The 17,587-nt window shown below is 48.1% G+C and overlaps 1 protein-coding gene across 5 annotated transcripts in view; it reads right to left on the bottom strand.

Moving 5' to 3' along the window:
* The window catches only part of LRRK1 (leucine rich repeat kinase 1), a 105,201-nt gene that overhangs the window by 79,865 nt on the left and 7,749 nt on the right, over nucleotides 1-17,587 (bottom strand). The gene's annotated exons all lie outside the window — the stretch shown is intronic.

Below are 17,587 nucleotides of genomic sequence, written 5' to 3'. Positions count from 1 at the left end.
GGCTCCAGGCCCTTCTCCTTTGAGAAATCAGCCACCTTTCCTCCCCAAGCAGATCATGTCTTGGTAGACTTATTCTCATCCGTGGGGAGGGGGGGGTGCTCTGCAGGTGGAGCCCCCGACAAGAGAGATGATTTGCAAATATTTTCTCCCATTCTATGACCTGTCTTTTCACTTTTTTGATGATGTCCTTTAACATTTTTCATTTTGATAAAATCCAATTTATCCATCTTGTCACTGTTTTTGTTTAAAGATTTATTTTTAGAGAGAGGGGAAAGGAGCAAGAAAGTGAGGGAGGGAAACATCAATGTGATAGAGAAACACTGATCAGTTGCCTCTCGTACATGCCCTGACCAGGGCCTGAACTCACAGCCCAGGCATGTGCCCTGGCTGGGAATTGAACCGGTGACCTATTGCTCTACAAGATGACGCCCAACCCACTGAGCCACACCTGTGTTTCAGGGCCTGCCACTGTGTTTTTGGTATCCTATTTAAGAAACCATTGCTTAATCCAAGGTCGTGAAGATTTAATCCTACGTTTTCTTCTAAAAGTTTTGTAACTTTAGCTCTTACATTTAGGTTTCTGATTCATTTTGAGGTGTTTTTTTTTTTTTAATTGCATAGGTAGAAATCCAACTTCATCATTTTGCATGTGGGTATCAAGTTGTTTTGGCACTATTTGTTGAAAACATGATTATTTTTCTATTGAATTGCATTAACACTCCTGGAAAAAGTCAGCTGACCATAAACATATGGGTTTATCTATAGACTCTCCGCTGTATGCTACTCATGTACATGTCTATCTTTATGCCAGCACCACCCTGTCTTGATTACTGTGACTCTGTTTACTTCGGGGTAGTCTCCTATTGCTCTGTGGTTCTCTGGGCAGCTCCCACTATCTCCTGCGGGAGCGGGACACAGAACATCCCAGCCTTCATCGCCCTGTGCCCTGTGTGCCGGGCCAGCTCACTGCATTCTGGAGCTGGGAAGACAGGCTAACCTGAGGGCAAATGAGGAGCTGAGCTACGCCCCAAGTGGCTGTTCTGGAGTACTGCAGCACCTGTGCTTGGCTTGGCCTAGACCAGAAAGAGAGGTGTGTTTGTGGGAGTAGCCGTGCTCCCCTCCTGCCTGCCACCGTGCCCACGGGTCACTCTGCCAAGGATTACTCTAATGCCCTTCCTCATCTCCACGCATCCCTAAGTACTGTGGTGGGGACAGGGGCTGCAAGGAGGTGCCCCACCTCCGTCTCCCCATTTTCCTGGACGGAGTCCAAGTTCACCTTCCTGGTGCAGTGAAGACTCGGGGGCGGACAGTCAGACAGACAGACAGGCTGGCGTTGGGAAAAACTCCTGGGGGTCTCTGGAGAGTATGAGATTGGAGATTGAGGTCAGAAATTGTACTGGGCCAACTTCTGGGGAAGATTTGGGCAAAGGAGTTCAGAGGCTTGGCTGTGTGTTTTAAGTGAATTCCCTGTGGTTGCCTTGTCAAGAAATGTTAGTGAAGACTCAAGCTGCTTTTTGCATTTGTTTTAGGGTTCCAGGTTGGAGTTCCCTTACAATACATCACTGTGCTGGCTGGCACAGGCCACAGAGTGGCTTAGATTTCCCCAAATCTTACAAATAGTCATTTCTCACCCTCTCCTTTCTTAACAAATGATGATGTTTTACAACTTTTTTTTCCCATGTAAAAGTCCTTCAGTGTTGGCCTGACTGGTCAGGGCACTCCAACCAACTGAGCTGTCCCAGCTGAGCAACCAACTCAGTTGGTTGGAGTGCTGTTCCATAGATCAAAAGGTTGCAGGTTCAATTCCCAGTCAGGGAACATGCCTAGGTTGTGGGCTCCATCCCAACTTGGGGGGCATATGGGAGGCAGCTGATCGATATTTCTCACATCGATGTTTCTTTCTCTGTCCCCTCCCTCTTTCTAAAAAGCAATGAAACAATGTCCTCAGGGGAGCCCTGGCTGTGGCTCAGTGGATTGAGAGCAGGCCTGCGAATCAAAGGGTTGCTGGTTCGATTCCCAGTCAGGGCACAGGCCTGGGTTGTGGGCCAGGTCCCCAGTAGGTGATGTGCAAGAGGCCACTATGCATTGATGTTTCTCTCCCTCTCTCTCCCCCTCCCTTCCTGCTCTCTAAAATTAAATAAACAAAATCTTTTTTAAAAAAGTCCTCAGGTGAGAATATACATATGAAAGTTCAGTGCCAGCCAATGGTGATCCAGGACATTCTCTTTAGGGTGGCTCTGTGTTCTCATTGGACGACATTTAGGGCATTTCCAGTTTCTTATGTTCCTTTCAGTGATGCACCGAACATCCTGTGTATGTGCTTCTGCTCACCTGGTTGAATTGCTAGCGATGGAAGGAGCAGAGACTATATCAAACCTTAATTTTTTATGAAGATTGCCAATTTGCTTTCCCAAAAGTCGCAGCGATCATATCCTTATTAATGATCAATGCAACGTCAGTTCAACCAAAAATAATTTTAAAAATGGAACAAAAATTGTAACAACGATTGTCAAACTTTCTGATTTTTTCCACCCTGAAAAGCAAACGGACAAATCTCAGAATTGGTTTGGTTTGTGTTTCTTTCTATATGAACAATATTTAGTATATTTTCCTATGTTTATACATCCTTTCTATCTTTTTCAGTGAACTCAACTTCCTCTTTCTATTTTTCGAGTCCATTAGAAAAGTGAAATGTTACTTTTGTCGTGGACTTGCAAGTGCTCTTTGCAGATGAAGAAAGTTAGCTCTTCCCGGTGCCTGTTGAAACAGTCCCTGCCTGCTTGCTGTTTGCCCCTCGACAGAGGCTCTGCTATGGAATAGTTCCAATGGTTATGCAGTCACTTTCATTAATTTTCTCTTTTATGGTATCTAGGTGCTGTACTGGGCTTAGGAAAAACTTTCTTCCTTATTTCAAAATTACTATTATTATTATTTAAGATTTTATTTATTTATTTTTAGAGAGGGAAGAGAGGGAGAAAGAGAGAGAGAGAGAGAAACATCAATGTGCGGTTGCTGGGGGCTGTGGCCTGCAACCCTGGCATGTGCCCTGACTGGGAATCGAACCTGCGATGCTTTGGTTTGCAGCCCGTGCTCAATCCACTGAGCTACACCAGCCAGGGCACTTCAAAATTATTTTAATTTGTCATTTTCCTAAGTGATTTTTTATACTAACCCAAGGACACTTTTTCATTGCTTTATTTTTTTAAGAGAGAGAAGGGAGAGAGAGAAACATTGATGTGGGAGACAAACATTGATCAGTTGCCCCCTGTACACACCCAGACCAGGGACTGAACCCACCACCTAGGTATGTGCCCTGACCAGAAATCGAACCCACAACCTTTAGGTTACAGGACAACACTCCAACCAAGTGAGCCACACCAGCCAGGGCACATTTCTCTAAACTTTCAATGGTGGTCATTTTTACGTTTAAATATTAGAGTCATCTGAAATGGATTTCGGTCTGGAAGTGAGTAAAGTGACATATTATTTCTTTCCCATTGCCACATACATTTTCTTTTCTGGACTAATTTGAAACTCTAAACAGTAAAGCAAAGTTGATGCGCATTTTGGCCTATTTTTGCTCAGCTCCACTGCTTTTTCTGTTCTTCCTGTCTAATCTCCAGCCCCTCCTGTTTCCGTGGCTTTGTACTAAATGCTGATGGAACAAACCTCCCCTTCTCTCATCTTACTTGCCTCCCATTTGAATTTTCCCAGCTCTTCTCATCTGTTTATTTTTCTAGGTAAAAATTTACCATACTTTTTTCATGTGCCAACCAGAAATTCTGTCTGTATTTCCATTACTACTGCACTGAATTACAGAACCAACTTGTGAAGAATCAACATATTTACAACGTTAAGTCTTTTCATAGAAGAGAAAGATATGTCTTTTTTTTTCACTCAAATATTCTTTCTGTCCAAGGTTTAACATTTTAAATACACAGATGGATCCAGTATGTTTATCCTTATTTCCCCGAGACAGCTTATACTTGATTTATATTAATTTAATAACTAAATCAAAATGAAAAAAACCCTGTCCACTTATTGCATTCAAAGTTTCTAATTTCAGTTTTCTGGGTTTGTAAGTGGATCTCGACAGGGCATCTAATTATGTGTTAACCCCTATTGTCTACAGTGCCAACACGAAGAGACCCCAGGTATCGATAAGGAAAGATCAAAGAGCTTCTAGAGAATGCTGAGCAAAGGCTATGAAGGGAAGTTAAAAATAGTAAATATAGTCAGTCTGACATATGCTAAAACATGCTGAACCCCACTTATCCCAAGAGAAATGCATGTAAAACTATACCCAGACACCATTTTTTTTACACTTCCACTTAGGAACAACCAGGAGTTCGGTAACTGGCACTGTTGCCAGGCCAGTGGGGAGACAGGTAAGCACCGGCATTGCAGAATATGGCAGAGAACTGGAAAAACTCGGGGGAGGGTGAGTTGGCAAATACGGCAGGTTTTCAGATGCATATGTTGTGTGACCCACAGCTTTGGAAATCTGCTGTACAAGTGTGCTTGTTTACAGGTGAAAAGACGTTTCAGCATTATTTGCGCTAACAAAATAATAGGGGCAGCGCAAATACCTATTAGGAGGAGATGCCTTAATGCTCAGAGGTAGAGCTACACAATGGAATAGTATGCAGCTGTCACAAAGAATGGTGATGGTAGGAGTGATGATGATGATGGTGATGGTGATGATGATGATGGTGGTGGTGGTGACGATGGTGACTGTGGTCCTGATGATGGTGAGGAGGATGGTGAAGATGGTGATAGCCTTTACGTACAAATGTGTGAAAGAAATCGACAAGGTACAGAACTATATACGTTATCAGGCCCATTTTGTGTAAGAGAGGAAAAAATAAGAACCTACACTTGTTTTACATAGACGTGTTACATACACTAACGCTGGAAGGATGTAAGAATCAAAGAATTACAGCTGGAAACTGACGGTGTTTCAACCACGCGACCGTATTCAAACAGCTCAAGGTTTTAAAATGTTGGCGAAGAAAACAACACTAGGAGGCCATTGGCTCCACCTTTTCCTCTGCACGCCTTCAGGCAGAGCTCCACCCCCCTCGACTTCAAACAACAGAAACTGACTCCAGCAGCTTTGCCTCCCTCCCGGGGCTGCCCTCCGCCTCCCAAACCGGAAAGCAGGCGCGCAAGAAAGAAGGACGAAGGCCAGGGTCAGGAGTCCTCTGTGGCTTGCACGGCAGAGCTGGAAGTTAACACGTGTAGCGTGTGGATTGGAGGGGAACCCGGTGGGTGATTCTCACACGGCCTCTGAAGGTTAAAAGCAAATGCTGCATACATAATCCACGTTTAAAAAAAAAAAAAAATATATATATATATATATATATATATATATATATATATATATATATATATATATATATATATGCTAGAAGAGAACGCGTCTTTGCCCCTTTGACCTAAGCCCCGAACGCTCAGGTCTTCGGTGGGAGCCACAGCTCACATTCCCCGGCTCCCCTGCGGCGGGTTCTCACTGTGTGTCTGGGCTGGACGCCTGCCGCTCCGTGGCTGCCGCCTTCGCAGCTGTATCTCCTGCATGGAAACGCGCACTCGCGCAGCACAGGATCGTTCAAGTGCAGCACAAACCCCGGCTGCCTGGCAGGACAACAGTACGGCTCTTTGTTTTCCTAAGTGATTTTTGGATTATTAAAGCAAGATGGTCCACAATTCCTCGGGAGCCACAGGCATCCCAAGAATGCGTGGGCTCCACCGCGGTGGCCTCTGGCCGGAACCTGACTCACGCCTCCTGCCGGGATGTCCCTCCGACCTGTCCTGCCTGCGCACAGCGCGCGCGGCTGCGCTTTGAAATGACACTCAGGAATATCAGAACCTTCAGCTTTGACTAGGGGTTTTCTTCCACGAGACACTCGGATTTTGTTCCTTGGCGCCCCACCCCCGAGGCATTGGGAAGACAAGGCAAAGAAAGGCTTTCCCTTCAATGAAAATAATTTTGATGAAAACTTGAATTCGACAATTCGGTGATTTGATTCTAGGCCACCCCGTTTCGGCCACATCCAGGCTTGAACATGAGCTTCGGCCAAGTTTTAAATTCCATGCTATCAAGGGTTTACAGCCAAAACAAAATCCAAGGATACTCATTTTTCAGAATCTCCCATTTGGACCATCATAACATTATTATCGTTTTCACGAACAGAAATGGACTCCAGGTGAGGCTATGTAACTAACTTGGCCAACAGGGAAAAAGAAATGGACATGCATGCAGAAGCTACATATGTTGCTCACCTGGCACGGGGCTAAGCAGTTTGCAAACAGGCTCGGGCAGGGCTCTGAGGCTGCCTGGGGGTACGTGGGAAGTGGGAGCGCTCCCCAGCCCACCGGCAGGGGACTACGGGGCGGGGTACCCATAGTGAGTGCATCCTGTGCCCGGCCGTGAGGGGGTGAGGATTCGGCCCCTTGGAGGCTAGAGAGACAGAGTGAAACCTCAGGTGATGGGCGATACCCAGGAGGCCTGTGGAGCCCCCCACCCAGACGAAATACTCCAGGTGTACCCCCAGGGCGGCCCACGGCAGTCTCCCTGCCCCCCTCTCTGCAGGCTGCAGTGACCATACCCATGCTCTCAGACCGCCACGGGGAATCCCAACACCGAGATCAACCCGCAACCACATACCCACGGACTTCTGAGGAACATGAACACCATAAAGGAGAAACACCCAGCTTCACCAACCGAGCCAGCCAGAAGGGCCAGCAATGGTTCAGCAGCAAGAGACGCCCCCCTCCCCTCCCCTCCCCTCCACCTCGCAGAACATACATAAAATTCAACCAAATCTCCTGCTTAGGAAGCTAAGGACCCAGGACCATCGAAAGCATGTTGCCCATCCAGGGCAGGAGAAGATGTGGCCTCAGAGTCCCCAAGGGGAAGTGAGCAGTTAACAGACTCAAAGCCTGTGCAGGGCAGGGTCTTGTCTGATCTGAGAGCCTGCATTTCTTGCCGCACCCTGACAGCACTGCTCCGGAGGAGGGAGGAGCCGGCGTGAAGAACCCAGTCACTGAAATAAGGGAGATGAAGCAAATATCGGGCTCTCTGGTATTGTGATTACATTTGATTTCAGCAACCAACACCTTCATCCAAGAGGAAAAGGCGGGTTCAGAGCCTGAGCTCCCTGAGCAGGATCTCAGGCTCTGGCTGTCCAGAACCTCGTGGGCCCATCTCCACCTGGAACTGGCGTTAGTAAAGCAAGAATGAGACCTCTGAATGAATGTCTCTTGGAGAGATACAGGAAGATATGGCAGCCATAAGCAAGAACTGACGGAAAAGCTTGGAAATTAAAGCTAGTAGAATTGAACCATAAAATGCAGGCGAGGGATGGCACAGCAGAACAGACAGGGCTGGGGGGCAAATGGGTAACCCGGAAGACCAAGCAGAGGGAGCTGCACGGAGACTCAAAGAGGCTGAAAGTGGCAGATGAAAATGAAGAGGCAGCCCCGGCCTGTGTGGCCTGGTTGGTTGGGTATCGTCCCATAAACAGAAAGGCCAACAGTCTGATTCCCCATCAGGGCACGCGCCTGGGTTGCGGGTTTGGTCTCCGGTTGGGGCGCGTACAAGAGGCCACCCATGGATGTTTCTCACAATGATGTTTCTCTCCCTCTCTTCCTTCCCTTCCTCTCTAAAAATCAATAAGCATATCCTTGGGTGCAGATTAAAGAAAACATCTACAAAAAATGAAGAGACATGGAAGATGATGCTTGAAGTTCTTCCAAATGTGTCTAATAACAATTCCAGAGCTGTATACTCAAATAACTAGGAAAAATGAACAAGTTGAAAAAAGATGAGTTCCCAGAAGTGAGAAGATGCCCCTCAAGAAGTTGTAACCAATCCATGTTTCTCTCTCACATCAATGTCTCTCTCTCTCTCTCTTTCTCTCTCTCTCTCCCTTCCCCTTTCTCTAAAATCATTAGGCATGTCCTTGGGTAAGGATGATAATAATAATAATAATAATAATAATAATAATAATGGTAATAATAATAATAATAAATCTGTTTAAAAAAAAGTAGAAATTGCCAGTTACAAAAATAGTCACAGGGATGTAAAGTATAGCACAGAGAATATAGTCAGTAATATTGTAATAACTGTGTGCCAGAATTATTGGAGTGATCGCTTCATAAATTATATAAATCTCTAATCATGCTGCTGTACTACTTGAAACTAATATAATACGGAATGTCAACTGTAATTGAAAAAATATTTAAAAAGAAAAACAACTGGAAATAAAATTTCTGGATCAAAACTTAAAAAAAGCTTTATTGTAAAAAAAAGCCATTTTGATTCTAGGCCCAAGAAACTGATTTTGAGGAGGGGGGAAGAGAAAGGGAACTAACTCTTTTTTTCTGATTCTTTAGAAGTGAGGGGAACAGGAAGACTGGGGAGGAAGGTGGCCGGGAGTACTTTTCATTGTATTTGCTTTTGTACTTTTGAGTTTTATATGAAGTTTTATCTATGAAAAATGAACACACTAATCTAAAATTTTATTTTAAATCCTAAAGCCACTATGAACTTTATGTAAACACATTTGAAAATCTAGATTAAATGGGTGACTCAAGAAAAAATGGAATTTAAATAAACCTATAACCTTAAAAAATGTAATCAATAGTAAAAAAAAAACCCCAAACCCTATCCATAACAAAAGCACCAGGCCTAGCTAGTTTTATAGGCAGCAGGTTTTATCTGGCTTCTCAGAAAATACAGCTGACCCTTGAAAAACACAGGTTTGAACTGGTGGGCTCCACTTATATGTGGATTTTTAAAATAAATGCTGTATTTCCTCTTCCTTAGGATTTTCTTAGTAACACTGTCTTTTCTCTGGCTTACTTATTGTAAGAATACAGTATATGGTATATATAACATACAAAATAGGTGTTAATTGACTCTTTATGTCACCAGTATGACTTCCAGTTAGAAGTAGGCTATTAGTAGTTAAATTTGGGGGGAGTCAAAAGTTGTATATGGATTTTCAACCATGGTGGGGACGGTTGGCACTCCTTACCCCTGTATCATTCAAGGATCAACTGTATATGTCTTACACTGAATAAGCTTTATGTTGCTTGAAAAGTTAAGTTACAAAAAAAATGGCCAAGTATAAAACATTTATTTAAAAATATAAAATGTGGAAACTGTCCCACAAGGCACAGAATTGCCAAAACATGCTACTGGTTGTTACCCCTCAAAAGTAGACAGTGAGCCAGCTGATGGGTTCCCCCTCTCCCAGCTGAAGGGATGGCACCCAAGCTCAGTTTCCAGGGTCTAGTGTCCGGGGGACAACAACACCCACAGCCCCAAGTTGTCGCACACATGCAGCCAGTACACACCCGTGGCTATTGATGGGCTAGCCCTCTGAGAGCTGAGACCCATGCCGGACCCTCCTCTGGACCAGAGCCTGCTCCTGCCCAGCAGAAACCCTGGCATGCCTCCCTGTCGGATGGCAGACTGGGGACGGCATGCCATCCATCTGGTAGACCCCATCTTTGTGATGTCCTTTCCTTCAACAAAGCCTCTTCCTTAACCAAGGTGGGTGATGTTGTGGAAGTTATGCCGACCCCTTGATTACCAGGTGGCAGCCCAGAGGGGACCAGCCTCACGGGGCAGAAACAGTACGATGAACTTTCAAGGACACACATATTTAGCAACGGTACAAAACTCGGCAAAGGGTTCACACTAACTTGACAATAATCACTGCCTTTGAGGGGCTGATGGACAGCAGGACTTAGGGAGAGGGCTCTAACTACCCTCGCCATTTTTACTCATTTAACTGCTTTTTGAAGTAAAAATGACCAAATATCAACGTTGGTTAAATCTCAGAGGCGGGACATTCTTGATTCCTCTTTCTCTTACTCTTGATGGCTCATCCATGTGGTGCATTAAAGATGGCCACCAACTTTTTGCTCCTCCTCCCTGTGGGAGGTGGAATCTATTCTGGTCCTGCCTTTGGACCTGTTTTGACCAATAGCAGGCAGCAGGAGTGATGAAGAGACAGCCCCAGACCTAAGCCTTCCTAAGGCCTAGGAGTTTCTGCTTCCGAACTCTGGCAAATCCACTGCTATGCCACAGAGAGGCTCAGGCTAGACATCTGCAGGGCAAGAAAGCTTGTGGACAGAGAGGAGTCATGTGGAGGGAGAGGCACTGAGGCATTGAACTTGTGAGCAATACCAGAAGAACCACCCAGCTGAGCCCTGCCGATGCCTGACCCACAGAATCCTGGGAAATTATAAACTTTATTGCTTTTTTTTTCCAATCGTCATTTGATTTTTAGAGCAAGAGTAAGAGAAACAGAAAGAGAAACAGAGAGAGAAGGAAACAACGATCGGTTGCTTTCCGCACGTGCCCTGATTGGGAATCGAACCCGCAACATTTTGGTGTACAGGACTATGCTCCAACCAACAGAACTACACCAGCTCGGGCAAATTTTATGGTTGTTTAAAGCCAGTGAGTTTTGGGGTGGTTTGTTGCATAACAACAAATACCTCCATGAGTCCTGATAGCTTTCCCTTACAAACAGATTCCCAGGCCATTCTGGTCTTCCCATCCTGCAACACCATCCTGGGTCACACCCGAGCCTTCTCTTTCAGCTCCCGCGATCGGACCTCCCGTCTTAGGTCCTAGGTCTGCCATCATTCCGAGACCCGAGCCCGGCCCTGGCCTGCACGAAGGCTGCCTCTCCAGCTCCACGCGGTGCTTCCAGCACCCTGTGCCTCAAGCACCCCCAGCTCACCCCCCACCCCCCCCACACAGCTTCTGCACCCACCGGTGCCCTTGCCAGGCATGCCACGCCCCAGCTCTGCATGGGACTGGTGCTCTCACTCCATTCCCCTGAGTCTGCTCACGTGCCACCTGTCTCTGGACATGCACCCCAACTTCTGGTCGAAATAGCGCCCTTTGCACATTGCTCTCCAACCCCGATTTTCTTGGGGGCCCCTTTCACTTCCGGACAGCAGAGCATGCGTGTATTGGCCATGCTTCCCTGGGACATAAGCATCACAGGGACATTCTTCTGGCTCCCCAGTGACCAGGGCGTCACAGGCTCTGACATGCCGTGGGGGGAGCTCAGGGAGGAGGGCTGAGCTTCTCGGCTGTCTTCAGTGGGTTTGAAAATGTCCCAGCCTCCCACGGCTCCCTCCTTCTGGTCAGCCAAACCGATGTGAGAGTCAGTGCTACTTCCTCAAAGAGGCCTCACCCAGTATGTAATTAAACATAGCCATGAGGTGCCTCCTGAGTGCATAGCCTTTCCATGAGGCTAACCTCCCCCAGCATCAGCCGGTGTTGCCTCTGTTCTTCCCTGCCTGTTCTTCCTGCTGGAATTATGATCCCCGTGAGAGCAGAGGCCATGGTCCGACTGTGTCCTCAGATTCCGGACCAGCAAGTCCCATAAAGAGATGCTTGATCATTGTTGAAATAACAACACTGAATTAACAAAGATGGATAAAAAGCCAGGCCTTAGAAGAAATGTACATAGGCCCTGGCTGAGTAGCTCAGTCAGTTGGAGCGTCATTTTGATGTACCAAGGTTGTGGGTTTGATCCCCGGTCAGGGCACATGCAAGAATCAACCAGTGAATGCATCAGTAAGTGGAACAACAAATTGATGCCTCTCTCTCTCTCATCAATAAAAATTAAATTTAAAAAAAGAAATGTAGGTAATGCAGGGCATTAAAAAGAACTTCAAAAGTAAGTACCAATAGCCCTGGCTGGTATAGCTCAGTGGATTGAGTGTGGGCTGTGAACCAAAGGGTCACTGGTTCAATTCCCAGTCAGGGCACATGCCTGGGTTGCAGGCCAGGTCCTCAGTCCGGGGGCACATGAGAGGCAACCACACATTGATGTTTCTCTCCCCCCCTCTCCTTCCCTTCCCCTCTCTCTGAAAATAAATAAAATCTTAAAAAAACTCTAAGTGCCAATGAAAAAATATTTTTCTGCCAGCCTTTTGCTGACTTCTCTTAGCATCATAGGAAATTGCTTCCCATGAACCTTATGAACACGCTCTGCTTACAGTCAACCAACTGCCAATTTCCCGAATAGTGCTTTGAATCATGCAATTACTAGTTCATCTAGAATTCAGAGTAAACATGTCGATTTTCATCAATGAACTTGATATTGAGAAATACATTTTAAAATTAACAGCGAAGACCATCAGAATGATGTCAGCATTTGAAAAAAGCCCATCAGGGTGCTCAGGAGACTCAAGACGATGCTGAGTGTGTGTAACACAGGGACGGGATGCTGGGGACAGGAGAGAGCTTTTAAAAATTAAAAAATGAACGACAAGCTGCAACATTCAATGGGAGGTGAAGTCCGGGACATCTCTCCCACTTGAGGAGGAAAGAGAAGAGTTGGAAAATGGGACACAAAAGATGAGCCACCGGTATCTTAAGTAACAGAAAAACCAACAAAACAAAAAAGCGAAAAAGCAGAGGAAGGAAACCCCTTGGAAGCAAACACAAGGACTCCTCAAAGGCCTGACGGGGCGGGCTTTGGCCTCCCCCAGAGGCTCAGCAGCAAGCAACAAGGGCAGATTCTAAGAGCTTCCAGAGAGGGAACCCAGGGAACCCGCCAAGCAGGGAGAACCCAACCACATCGGAACGGAAGTGCAGCGTTCTGACGGCGGGTGATTTCCGGTGGGGATGGCAGGGGTGGCGGCGTGAGCACGCTCTCAGCAGCGCCCAGTCTCTTCCGGGTTCCGGTCACCGTTCTCAGCCGCTGTCTTCAGAAAGTGCCCCGGGTGAACCAGGGCTCCAAGCCAAGAGCTGAGCCAGCGCCGGGACGGGGCATGGAGGGAAAAGGCGGGGAGAGACGCTCGCCTCCCCGGCCCCGTGAAACACGGAATCCCCAGGCCAACGCACAGCTCGGGGAACCTCTCGCTCAGTGTCACAACTGCTACATGGAGAGGAGAGAACGCGGACAGAATTGAACGTGGAGGGAGGGACAGGGAGATGTACAAAGGGAAGGACACCGTCCTTGATCGCGACAGCCAGGCGACAGACAGACACTGTCTCTTTGGGTGGAGCAAGAGAGATGTTCGGGCGCGTTCTTTACGTAGAGAAACATCAATGACCCGAATCATCAGAACCAGAAACAGGGCAGAGAGATAGACCCCTTTGGGACTGGGGGCTTTGCCTTATAGTTCTGCAGCCCTTGCTTCTTTAAACAGGTGTTCTTACTTGGATAAGGTTTAAAAATCCTCACCTGAGGATACGTTTATTGATTTTAGAGAGAGAGGGAGGCAGAGAGAGAGAGAGAAGGACGTATGTGAGAGAGAAACACTGACTGGTTGCCTCCCACAGGCACCCCACCCGGGAACCAAACCCACAACCGTGCCTGACCTGGAATTAAACGCTCAGCCTTTTGGTGTATGGGATGATGCTCCAACCGACAGAGCCACCGGGCCAGGGCTATTAGCTTGCTCTTTGCTTTTGAACCCAGAAGTGCTGGTGATGTTTACCGAGAAACGAGCAACCGCCCACTGGGCCCCCGTTGCTGTTCAGAGCTGGGCGTGGGCACAGCAGCCTGAGGGAACCGCCCTGCGTTCCCTCACCTCTGGTCTCTAGGAGCCCGTGAGGCCATCACAGCTTCAAAGTGAGCTACTGAAAGGAACTGTGAGGGTCTCATCCTTTTCCTCGTGTATTCAGAATCTAACCTCCAATTTGCATCACCACCTGGGCCTATGTCCAAAATGATGGACTACAACTTCCCAACGGCGTGGAACCTCTGGAAGCCTCTGATAAACGTGAAGTGCCAAAATGGACTTCTTTTCATTCTTGGTTCTCTGGGAGTGACCAGGTAGGCGAATTTAAACCAACACCTGGCGCCGCGCGCTGGGTGCCGGATGATGAGGGATGGGTGTCATAGAAGCTGCCAGGCACAGCCCTGGCAAGAATTGGCAAGATGGAGTGTAATCCTTTCAAAAAAAAGATTTTATTTATTTATTTTTAGAAAGGGGAAGGGTGGGAGAAAGAGAGGGAGAAAAACATCAATGTGTGGTTGCCTCTCTCACACCCCCTAGTGGGGACCTGGCCTGCAACCCAGGTATGTGCCTTGACTGGGATTTGAACTGGTGACCCTTTGGTTTGCAGGCCAGCACTCAATCCAGTGAGCCACACCAGCCAGGACCCCGAACAGTTCTTAACAGTGGAAAATATAATGTCTCATGCAGGTGTGATTCCTTCTGTAACCTCAGAGGTATGGGCTCAGGAGGATTCTATGGCTTAATAGGCATGCTTCCATTTTTGCTTTTTTCTCTTGTCTTTATGACAAATGTCACTGAGTAATTAACAAGATAGCTACATGGAATCTGGATGAACTGGACACAGAGATGGCCAGGGTGGTGAAAGGACCATAAGTGGGGCTTCTGAGGAACTCTGGAAGTCCCTATTTTCATTCACTGGGGCTCCTGGAAAGGGGAATGAAATTCATACTCCACAGTTTGGAGGCCAAGGCGCCTGCTTTTAGTTATGTCCAGGAAGGGGTGAGGGGATGCCGAGCGGCCTAGGAGCTAGACCCAGAGAGAGCAGGACCCATTCCTAAGCTTCCTCATGGAGTTTCCCATAGAGAGGCTGGTGCTGTTTGAGAGGTGGTCAGCTCCTCATGGTTGAGGGTAAGCATATTCTGGACAAATAATCAGGAGAGGATCTAAGCTTCAGACTAAGGTTCATGTTAAAAGTCCCATCGAGTCCTCACCAGTCTGGCTCAGTTGGCTGGGTATCATCCCACAAAGTGAAGGGTTACCGGTTCGATTCCCGGTTGGGGCACATGCCTGGGTTGTAGATTCGGTCCCCAGTCCGGGAACATAGAAGAGGCAACCAATTGATGTTTCTCTCTCACATCGAGGTTTCTCTCCCTCTCTTTCTCCTTCTTTTGCCCTCTCTCTAAACATCAAAAAATAAAATCTTTAAAACAACAAGTCATATAAGCCAAGAGCTTCCCTAGTTGGCCACGTCTTCGCCGGCACTGAAACACAGCGGTCTTAACTGCAGCCCCCACGGATGGGTGCCCACAGCCCCTTTCTCCCACCCCTCACTCCCTTCTCAGCCTCCCTCCCCATCACCCCTCCATAAGGACTCCTCATCCTGTGGTCAGGCCGCGGAGGGCACCCCGTTCACGGGTGTGGACACAGCCCAGCAGGCACGCACAGCACGCACAGGACGCTGGCCTCAGGAACAGGCTAGTGACGTGGCCGGCAGCGACACCCCAAAAGGGACCCGTCAACATGCATGCGTCCCCCGCAGGATTTCTTGCAGCCCAAGGGGCACTTCCTATTCTGCTTATTTCCCATTTCTATTTCTAGAAGGCAAGAAGAGGCCCCACTTGAGTAAACCACTGGGCTCCGAGAGTCAGAAGTGATTTTGAATACCGATTTGAACGCAAAAGGCCAAAAAAAAAAAAAAAAAAGACATTGAAAGTAGCCATGTAAAAACCTGGAATTTGGAGACCTTCTGCAACGTTCCTTCCCTTCCTCTGGTCCATGCTGAGTCTGGTGCAGGAAAGTGCTCAGGGAGATGGGCCACGGAAGCTGTGAACCCTCCCAGTAAGGTAGGGGTGTGTCTGCCCAAGCCCCGCCCCTTACCCTCCAAGTCCAGAAGAGGCTCCTCACCAAGGCCTGAAGTATCTAGAAGTTTCCTCACTTCTCTACTTTCCAGGGAGCCTCACCTCAGCTGGCTGGACAGGTTTTTCCACTGTGACCAGCGTCAGAAGGGGCAAGAATGTCTAATGGCTTGTTTGTCAAAATAGATTGCCCTGCGGCCCTGGCCCAGGGCTCCCTGGGAAGGAGCTGGGGCTAATAAGCTTGCAACATTCCTTCCTGGTCCCAACTGTGCAGCACAGACATGGGAGGGGCACACTCAGAACACCTGGTGCTTCAGGGCGGCCGGCAGGCCGAGCACTCACCTGCCTGTGGTCTTTGAGAGGATGAACATTCTGACAAACGCAAGGTGAGTCATGCCAGCCAAAACAGGTAGCCGCGTTAAAAAAAAAAAAACACATTTGTACACACACACACACACACACACGCCCATTTCCCCAAACGCCCAGAAGTAGAAACGGGCTTTACTAGAGTTGAGCTCTTTTTCCAAACTCTACCTGGAAGTATTAGAAGAACTTTATCATTTGCAAAGCATGTCAGCTCCCAAGGATTTTTAAAAGGCAAGAGCTCCCCTACATGGAGTATTATGGTTTTTTTGTTTTTTTTTCTAGCAGTCAGCTTTCTCCTTGGGCAGAGCTGGGAGTCAGGTCTAGACTAGTGTTCCCTGGGCTGAGACCAGCGACTGGACTGGGGGAAGAGGGCGCAGGGTTGCCCTGTCACCCCAGCCCCGCTGCTGGGGACAATACCCAGAGGGTGTAGGGCTGGCCAACCTTCTGGTGTCTCTGGGTTGCACTGGAAGAAGAGTTGTCTTGGGCCACATAGTAAATACATTGCAACACGTAATCTCCAAAAATCTCATCGTAATTTAAGTAAATTTCTGATTTTGTGCTGGGCCGCACTCACAGACATCCTGGGCCGCAGGTTGGACACCCCTGTCCAGGCCCAGCTCCAGGCTCACTGAATCAAAAATTCCCAATCTGTTCCAGAAAGGAATGAAGGGAAAGAGGCCCATGGGACCAATTTGACTTTGGACGCAAGCACGGAGGTGTGCTGGTTGGATCCCGGTCACCAAAGGTCAGCACTTAAAGAGGCAACCCTTTTGAAAATACATTGCACTGCCATCCTGCTGGTGGCAAAAGTAACGCAAAGCAAAACAAAACAGAAATACCCACAACAACTGCAACCACAAACAAACGCTCACTGCAGAAAACAGAAGCCCCACAGATGAGCCAAGAGCAAGCCGTGGCCGGGATCCCCACAGCAAGGCCGTGCTGCTCTCCGGCTGCGACCTGTCCCCAGACTGGGGTCTCGGCGCACATAAGTACGTCTTTTGAAACTTATACTCAGCATGGGATGTTTTATAAAGTTGGGCATCCTGAACTCTGGGGTCAAGGTTAAGATCAGTGGGCCAGGCTAGAGATTTTCCGTGAGAAAAGGGCCCCCCTGACTACTTACGTAAATAAGTACAAATACATAAATAAGATACGCTTTGTTTTAATGAATGAACGCCCACCAACTGCTACGGGGATGGGTGGGGTGTCGGTACCGATTCGTTACGGCTGCCTGGATCAGCAGCCGAGCCTGGGACTCCCTGTGCGGAGAGAGCTGCCTGTGACTTGCTTTGGCCGAGGCCTAGGGTGGAGGAGAGAGCACGCCACAGTTTCCGCGTTCCCCACGTGTGTCTCTGTGCCCCGCGGGGACTGCAGGTCACGAGGTGCAGAGCTATAGACGCGGTGCGCATGCGTCCCAGCGCCCCAGCGGTCCGCTCGCCTGCGGGTGCGAAACGAACGCTGATTGTTTCGTATGTTGGTCTCTCTGGACCAGGGTTCAGAGAGGGGGAACCCCTCGGCCCAGGTCGCCCAGGACTACGAAGTGAGGGCGGGCCTGGCCAATGCCACCAGGAACAGTCGCGATCCCCGTGTGGGCTCTGAGCAGACAGCGGGAGAAGTGCCCACCGCGTTAGCTG

The sequence above is a fragment of the Phyllostomus hastatus genome, unplaced genomic scaffold, assembly GCF_019186645.2.
Source record: "Phyllostomus hastatus isolate PE091 unplaced genomic scaffold, TTU_PhHast_1.1 phas_scaffold_555, whole genome shotgun sequence".
NCBI lineage: Eukaryota > Metazoa > Chordata > Mammalia > Chiroptera > Phyllostomidae > Phyllostomus > Phyllostomus hastatus.
This window is presented reverse-complemented; position numbering and strand designations above follow the sequence as displayed.